We start from the raw sequence: 9,305 nt of genomic DNA, 5'->3' as shown, positions 1-9,305 counted from the left end.
CCGGACAAACATACAGCCGAGTGCTGGAGAGGAGGAGGCATGAGCGCTGCTCACCCCTTCCCTCTCCATAGAGTATTCAGCGGCCAGCATATTTCATTGTGCATGGTCACGGTACGGTAAGACAACGTGTGCTCACTACACAGTGATCAGTCTCTAAAGACATCAATGGGGACCGATATCTGGCCGCAAATGGTACGCCCGCATATCGCTCTCCATTACGTTTGTGTGAATGAGCCCTTAGCTGTATTCCAATAATCATATATTTGATATGTAGTTTATAACATTGCACTTGAATTCTTACCCTCCACCCAAATAAGATTTTATTCAAGTGATATGAATGTAGCTGCTCTACAAGGATTCCTTAGTTTAACTTTTTCCTTTGAGTTGAATGTGTTTATAAGGTTGTCATTCTGAGGTATAAATACAATGAAGGTAGTTATGGCAGCGCCATTCAACCGCCTTTGTCTTGTGAAACATCTCATTTAACTTTGAAATGTTTCAGTACAAGCGCCGGAATATCGAAAACCATCCATCTTTGCATACACTTCCACCTAAGACAATTTACTGGACATTAATCCTGGCAGAAAAGAAGTCAGAATCTTACTGATAAATACAATGTCCCATCGTCAAGACGTACAATTTATTAAAGTATTTTTTTTCATATTATAGTTTTTTGCTTCTCATCGCATCTATAACGTCACTGCTGTCTCTCATTTTCTGCATAACACAATGGGGCACATTTACTTACCCGGTCCTGTCGCGATCCCTGATCCGGAATGTCCAACGAGGTTGAAGTCAGGCGCGATTCACCAAGATTGTGCACCCGAGATCCTGCATGTGTCGCTTCTCCGCCGAGGTCCGCCGGAGTTCAACTTCTTCTTTCCAGTGTATGTGAGTGCATGTCTTGCGACACAATTTGACATGTTAAATCCCACGTGTTGTCCGAATCCAGCCCCCTGATTTGTGTCACTTGAAAACCGGCGCCGATGCACCAAAATCCGATCACGTGCGACAACAAGCCCCTCTAAATGCGGCGCACATCGGAAATTGACGGATATTGCAACGATAGTGCTGTCCGCGGACCCGTAGTAAACGAGCCCCAATATCTTCTAGAATGTGATTTGGCCAATACATGGCGACAATCTGAGATACAGTGGGGCAGATCTATCTAAGTCTGGTGTGTATTTTATGGTTGTCTATATTATGGGAAAGAAACTGAAACTTTTTACTGTAGAAATCCAACACAATGGGGGTCATTTACTAAGGGCCCGATTCGCGTTTTCCCGACGTGTTACCCGAATATTTCCGATTTGTACCGATTTCCCCTGAATTGCCCCGGGATTTTGGCGCACGCGATCGGATTGTGGCGCATCGGCGCCGGCATGCACACAACGGAAATCGGGAGGCGTGGCCGAACAAAACCCGACGGATTCGGAAAAACCGCCGCATTTTTTTTAAAAATGTGTCACTCAGCCCGGCTAGGTGTATTCCAGTGCGTTCCGATGCTCTTCAGCGCAGCAGCGCTACCTGGTAGACAGCGGAGGAACTACCTTAATGAATCCCGGCCGGACCCGAATCCAGCGCAGAGAACACGCCGCTGGATCGCGAATGGACCGGGTAAGTAAATCTGCCCCAATGTATTCACATAAAGATTAGATGTAAAATTCACGGAAATACTATAGAAATCTAAGATATTTCCATATGTAGATGACATTCCCCATTGTCTATATGAGATCTGTTATAGCCCAGTATCAAAAAATAACTAACAAAGTCATATATAGTGGCAGTGTCTGGTATTGAATAATAAATGATGCAACATGAGTGCTAAAAATAACTACTTACCTGAATACTACAGACCCTGCTGATCAGTCAGGAGGTCTGACGGTCTTCCAACAGTAAGACTCACCAACTAGGGTAGGATGAAGACTGCCAAGGGCCCGGGCTGTATGAATGTTATAACCCTCCTATAACGCCTGGAATTCACTTGCTATATATGGTACTAGAACCGAGCTTATTGATTGGAGGATGAGTCCCTTCAGCTGCTTTCAATCTATGGTTTCAGAACCGTTCAAGAACCTTTAAAGGTCCTGAAATTCTCGTTTGTACATGTGTATTGAGAGCAGGATCAGATATACGAGGATTTCATGGGTGAAGGTCCTTCTCAGTATAAAATTTGTGGGTGGTTGGGTGGCCATGGGCCCCCTTGAAAGCTTTGGCCCCGGGGCTACTGCCCAAACCGTCTACTGTCACCAACTGACTCAACATTTTAAATAGGGACACAAAGTCCATTACTCAACACATTCCTTTGACTCATTTAACTGACTTCCTGTCCACATATTTGTGGACAGGAAGTAAGTTGTTTCAGTTGGAGAATAAGGCTGGTCATATGACATTATATAATACAATACAACATTTACTAGGCCAGAAAATAACTTTTCTGCACCTACTTTGAGGCTTAAATAATATATTATCTATTATGGTGTTAAAATAATTTCCATTATAGGTTTTCATTAAAGATTTTGCTTGTAGGGGCGGAGCCTGACTGAGCTGCATGGTGGACGCTCGCTGCTGTGCTCCCGAGACACAAGTCCTGCTACAAAGAAATTTCGCAGCTAAACTCACCCGAGATGGGAAAAAACAATAAGGAGAAACCCACGGAGAGTTGGGGCACGCCGAGATCGAGGAGAGGGCAGGGAGACATCGACAAATATCTGAGGAAAAGGCTGCAATCCCCGCAAGACAGAAGCACCAAGATGGCGCCGTGCACGCAGCCAGAATCAGATGTACCTGACGACTCCGATCTGGAAAGCTTAGCGGAACAAGAAGAGCTAACGGAATCATCAGACCCTGCTCCCCTATCAATATCCTTCATGAAAAAGGTACTTTCACAGGCATTAGCTCCCATTATGAAAGAACTTACCGCGATCCATGCAGAGGTCCGAGCCACGAGGCAGAGAGTGGAAACGCTTGAATCCTCACAAGCCGCCATTATAGAGCACAGCTCAGCAATGGCACATAATATGTCTACACAAGCAGATGGTCTGAACAATGCGCTCCTACAAATCGAAGACCAGGAGAATAGGAGCCGGAGGAAAAATATAAGAATAAAAGGTCTTGACGAATCTGTCTCACAGGACAAGCTAGAGGAGAAGGTCAGATCATTATTTGCCATATTACTTTCAGAGGATAAGGCGCAAACTATTATTATTGAAAGAGTGCATAGAGCACTGCGCCCACTGCCTTCAAAAGACGATCCACCAAGAGATGTCATATGTGGATTGCTGAGTTACAGAGACACAGCAGCCATCCTCAAAGCAGCAAGGGAAAAAAGAGATATAGAAGAGGATGACCATAGAATTTCATTTTTTCAAGACCTGGCACCGTCCACATTATATAAAAGAAAGCTCCTGCGCCCATTAACGACCAGCCTGAGAGAGCAGGGGATCCTATTTAGATGGCTGTTCCCTTTTGGACTTTCCTTCACAAAGAATGGAAGAAGATGCACTATCAAATCTCCGGGAGACCTCATGAAGGCTTGGGACATACTTGAAATTGCCCCATTAGATATACCTTCTTGGATGCCGGTAACGGAGCAACACATGGAATTACCAGCCCTACCAGTAATTGAAAAATGGGAGATACCCAAGAAATTTAAATCTCCAAAGATGAAGAAGAGAGCTTAAAGAAAAAACGTGTAACTCCTTACATAATTCTTAGATTGAAGAAAGTATCTTGGTTGAAGTATTTTTATTTTATTTTTTTTTCCACTCATGCACACCATAGTAGATAACCAAAATTACTTACACCTCAAATACCCATCGAGAGAGTTTACTAATATTTGATAGTACACACCACAACAAGTGTAGCAAACTTGTGTCACTCCAGTCAGGAACACAACTCCTTCTATCCCTCCCCCCCCCCATAGATCTCCACAATGGGAGACGTAACTGTGCATAAGACCACAACGGTTACACCACAGAACAACCCTTCACACCCACAAAATTACTCAATATCTTGGTTAAAGGTCTGGAAACTTAGTGGCAGGGAAAGGAGGATGATCATTGTTAAATGTTATTTGTTGAACTGTTTGTTTTTATTTACTCTTTTCAGATCCAATCAATCCATGAGTCTGAGGTCGAAAACAAAATCGATACCAAAACTACATATACATTCCTATGGCTGATATCAAGGTAACCACGTACAATGTAAGAGGCCTAAACTCGCAAAAAAAGAGGTCACAACTATTACAACTGTTGTATAAAGAAAAATCCGACATTTGTTTTCTCCAGGAGACTCATTTAAGAAACAATTGCACACCACCATTCGCACGAAGCAGATATACACATAGATATTATAACAGCTACCATAAGACAAAAAGAGGGGTAGGAATTTTAATTTCTCGCTCAGTCCCTTTCAAACACAGCCTCACATGGGCAGACTCAGAGGGAAGGATAATCCTAGTTAAAGGGAAAATAGGTCATACGACAGTGACCCTGGTATGTATTTATGCCCCGAACACAGGTCAAGCTACATGGTTCAGGAGTGCGTTAAGACAAATTGACACCTTAGCGGAAGGGTACAAAATATACGGGGGAGATATCAACATCGCTTTAAATCCCCTCATAGATTGCTCAGCGGGATGCTCCTCACAATCACAAAAATCACTGAGAACTATACAAAAAAACATCCACGAAGCAGGGCTACTTGACACATGGAGGCTAATCCATCCAACAGAGAAAGACTTTTCTCACTATTCGGCAGTACATAAAAATTTCCAGCGTCTAGATTACATATTTACTCCGATCAGCCACCCTGATATCATCAAAACCGCTGAAATTGGACCAAGCACAATATCGGATCACTCCCCGGTATCAATAACATTTTCGATAGCAGGCCTAGCAAACAAGCCCCCATTATGGCGCCTCAATGAGACGCTTCTAGACGACCCCAAACAAGTTAAGAGAATAGAGGAAAAACTTAATTTCTACTTCATAAAGAATAAGCCGGACGGTACTTCCCAAACCATTAGGTGGGAGTCTCATAAAGTAGCAATAAGAGGGGAATTGATGGCATTAGGAGCATGGCATAAAAAGAAAAGGGAATCAAAGATACAAAATCTATTATCACGCATCTTAGCTATAGAATCAGCGGCAAAACGCTCCAGGGTTAGCAGAAATATGGAAGATTTAACAAACCTTCGAACAACAAGTAGATATCAGTACGCCAAATTCACACAATATGCGCACGGTGACAAAGGGAACAAATTAATGTCATATTTAATTAAAATAGAAAGGGAACAAGCCTTTGTAGAATCATTAACAAACCAAAAAGGTAAAAAGTGTACCCAAACTAACGAAATAGCAGAAGCTTTTCGTGAGTTCTATCAAGAGCTATATAACCTAGATAAGGAAAATGACACCAATACTCCCAACAGACAAAAATTAATAGACAGCTTCCTGGGGAAGATAAAATTACCAACACTAAACGGAGAAGGGCAATTAAACCTCACAAAACCCATAACTGTACAAGAAGTAAAAGAAATAATAACCTCCCTACCCCTAAAGAAAAGTCCAGGTCCGGACGGATTCCCTCCCGGATACTATAAAAAATTTGCAACAATATTATCACCCCACTTAACAGACTGGTGTAACGCAATGATGGAAGGAGTACCACTACCGAAACATGCTCTTTCAGCAACTATCACGGTTCTCCCCAAGCCAGGCAAGAATCCAGAAAATTGTGGTAGCTACCGCCCTATTTCTCTACTAAACTCGGACATTAAGATTTGGGCGAAGCTCCTGTCTAAAAGACTGAACCCTTATCTTCCCGAGTTGATAAATAAAGAACAAACTGGGTTCGTTCCTGGTAGAGAGGGAAACCACAACTCAATAAGGGTTATCCACGCCATTCATTATGCTTCAATCAAGAAACTTCCACTGGTCCTTCTCGGCACTGATGCCGAGAAGGCATTTGATAGAGTCTCATGGCAATACATGATAGCGACATGTGAAAAATTTGGTATCCCACAGAAATTTATCCAAGCCGTAATGTCATTGTACTCCAATCCTTCGGCTTGCATCAAAGTAAATGGGACTTTGTCAAAATCCTTTAATATTAAGAATGGGACCAGACAAGGCTGCCCATTATCACCAACGCTTTTTATAATGGTGATGGAAACACTATTACAAACACTGAGAGAACACCCACATATCCATGGACTAAAAGTAGGGAAAACAACCCATCTAAATGCAGCATTTGCTGATGACCTCCTACTGATGCTCACTAAACCGACCGAATCGATACCAAAAGTAATGGAAACTTTCCAGGAATTTGGCAAAGTCTCGAATTTTAAAATTAACTTCGGAAAGTCAGAAGCGCTTAACATATCCACACCCGAAGTAATAGTTAAAAAACTACAGGAAACTACCCCATTCCATTGGCAACCATCAAAGATTACTTACTTAGGGATACAAATTACTAAAAACATAAACTCATTGTATAAAGAAAATTACGCCCCATTAATAAACCAAATACAATCTACCCTAGACACGTATGCCCTTCCATTTGTGTCCTGGATGGGCAGGAAGAACCTGCTCAAAGCTTTCACAATGCCTAAAGTCTTATACATGCTGCAAATGATCCCAATAGCTCTACCAAGTACATTCTTCACAAAATTAAGAACACTTTTCTCCAAATTCCTGTGGAGAGGTTCAAAGGCGAGGGTAGCATATGACAGATTAACACTTAAAAAGCAAGACGGCGGCTTTGGGCTACCAGACGCCAAAATATACCAAAAAGCAATCCACCTTAAAAGATGGACGCAATTACATAACCCTAAATTCCTCAACTTAAGCACGGATATTGAACTAGCCTCCACAGAACCAATACACAAAGCGAAACTATGGAATATTAATACCAAATCACAATGTACAAACCCTATCACCTTAGGTATGATCAAAACAGTGAACGCCTTAGGAAAACAAAAGAATCTTATAAATTCCCCCTCACCATTAATGCCTAGCAACCTGATTCCATACTGGATCAATCCTAAAAAAGAAGGCACGTCAAGCACATGGGACACGTGGAAAGAGACCCCCCTCAAACAATTCCACACAACTTCATACGACAAATTAAAAGAAAAAGCAGTAGAACAACGTCCCGGTATCACTTTTATACACCTAGCCGAACTCAAATCCACACATGAAAACCTGACAAAGAAAATCTCCCTTCTAAAAGACCCGACTTGGCTTGAAACATGGCTGAAAAAAGATAAAATACCTAAAGGTACGATCTCAATTTTTTACGACTACATTCTAAACAAAACCTCGACACCCAAACCAGCATATGTTTTAGGCTGGGAAAAAGATCTCAAAACAATATTCTCAGACACACAAATCAAGACCATCCATAGACATTCACATGGATTCTCTAAATGTGTGAGGATACAGGAAAACACATATAAGACCGTCACCAGATGGTATAATACACCAGATAAACTGAAACAAAAAGGGCTAACTGATTCAGAAAGCTGCTGGAGGTGCAAGAAGGAGAAAGGGACATTGGGGCACATTCTGTGGGGCTGTCCTATAATTAGACCCTATTGGACGGATATAGAAAGGCAAATTTCACAAATAATGGGGAAAAAATTATTACTAACGCCGGAGTCAGTCCTATTATGGCTACCCCATAGAACGTGGACTCCAAACAAAAAGAATCTCACTACACACTTAATTCAAGCTGCCAAACTAGTAATCCCAGCAAAGTGGTTACAAACAGATCCACCTACCATTAAAGACTGGACCGAGAAGGTCGATAGCATTCTGAGAATGGAAGAACTAGTTAGCTGGGAAAACAGGTCACATCACAGATTCTCTCTCTTATGGGAACCCTGGAAAAAATTCAGACACAAATGAAAACAAAACACACAAATTGACTAAGTTTATATATCATATAACAAACAGGTCATGGCTCCAGGAAAGTATCAAGAATGTCCTTAGGCAGTACTAGACACTGAATATTAGATTGAACTTACCTTGAACCTCAATTTTCAGACAAGTTAAAACTACCGCAAACTCAAAGCAAAAAGACCAAAGACTCATGGATGGATCTCAAGTTACCCCCTGTTACCAATAAGTTATAAGATAATACATGACTTAAAGTTAATAAGATAATATACTTTTACGTTCCTGGTATAGTAAGAAGTCATAAGATGTACCCCCCCCAACCCATCTCTACCCCCCCCCCCTCAACCCATATTTCCCCCACCCATCCCGCTACAGACATTTGGAGTACACAACAAAAGGACTTCTCAGGAGATAAAAGAAGATTTTAATCTCTCCAAACAGAGAGTCAACATAACAGCGAGCGGGAAAACTCAACCCAAAGAAGAATGCATTTTCTACACCCTGGTTCCCTCTTTCCTCATCCTCTCTCCTCCCTACCCTCAACCAATCCCCCCCTTAATCTAACCTGTATAGTTTTCTCTGAAGAGCACGTAAACTAATCATAATGCTCCTGCGCGAGCGAATACAAAGTGTAAAATACCTTGTCTTACCAGAGAACTAATTGAAATATGTTTTTGCTGTTCCTTTATCATAAAAAACAATAAAAACGATTTAAACAAAAAGATTTTGCTTGTAGATACTTCTTCTCACACTCACTATAGGCTGCTTTGTCCTTGTACAGATAGATCCACCAGTCTGGTTCTCAATGTGTATCTTTTATCCTAAGTGGTTTGAAACACTCATTAAAGCTTTATTCTTTCTAAATCAGCTTCCTTTAGTGTTTCTAAGCCCTTACATGAAGAGATTTACATTAAAATGTCTTATCTGACGTTTGTCTCTGTATAAGGTAAGCACTGTACAAAGTTAGGGATAGGGAATCCTTCATAAAATGAAACATTTTAATGAAATTATATTAGGGAAATTATTTTTAATAGACTGGGTCCATGGTTTTTGGCACTGCTGCAGAGCCCTTATACAACTGGTCAGTGGGAATGTCTGGCTGTCTTCCATCCATTTGTAGCAAAATGACTGGTTGAAATCTTAAAGGGGTTCTCCACTCATCACAAGTTAGTCCCTATCCCCAGCTAACATATCAGGCTACTTCTCTGATAGATGCCTCCACACAAGGTAAAATCTTTACTGCAGCGAGTAAGAGATGAATCCTCATCAAAAGAGGAAGGGGCACATTTCTCATGCGCTGTTAGAAAGTACACCAGCTTGCACCATAGCCTCTACTTGAACAGGTGCAGGCTATAGGCAGTGGGTAGTGTGGGGCTGGGACCCCCACTGATCCGCCAGATG

This window comes from Engystomops pustulosus, chromosome 2 (assembly GCF_040894005.1).
Source record: "Engystomops pustulosus chromosome 2, aEngPut4.maternal, whole genome shotgun sequence".
NCBI classification, from domain to species: Eukaryota; Metazoa; Chordata; class Amphibia; order Anura; family Leptodactylidae; genus Engystomops; species Engystomops pustulosus.
The sequence above is the reverse complement of the archived record's forward strand: the minus strand, read 5'-3'. Positions refer to the sequence as shown.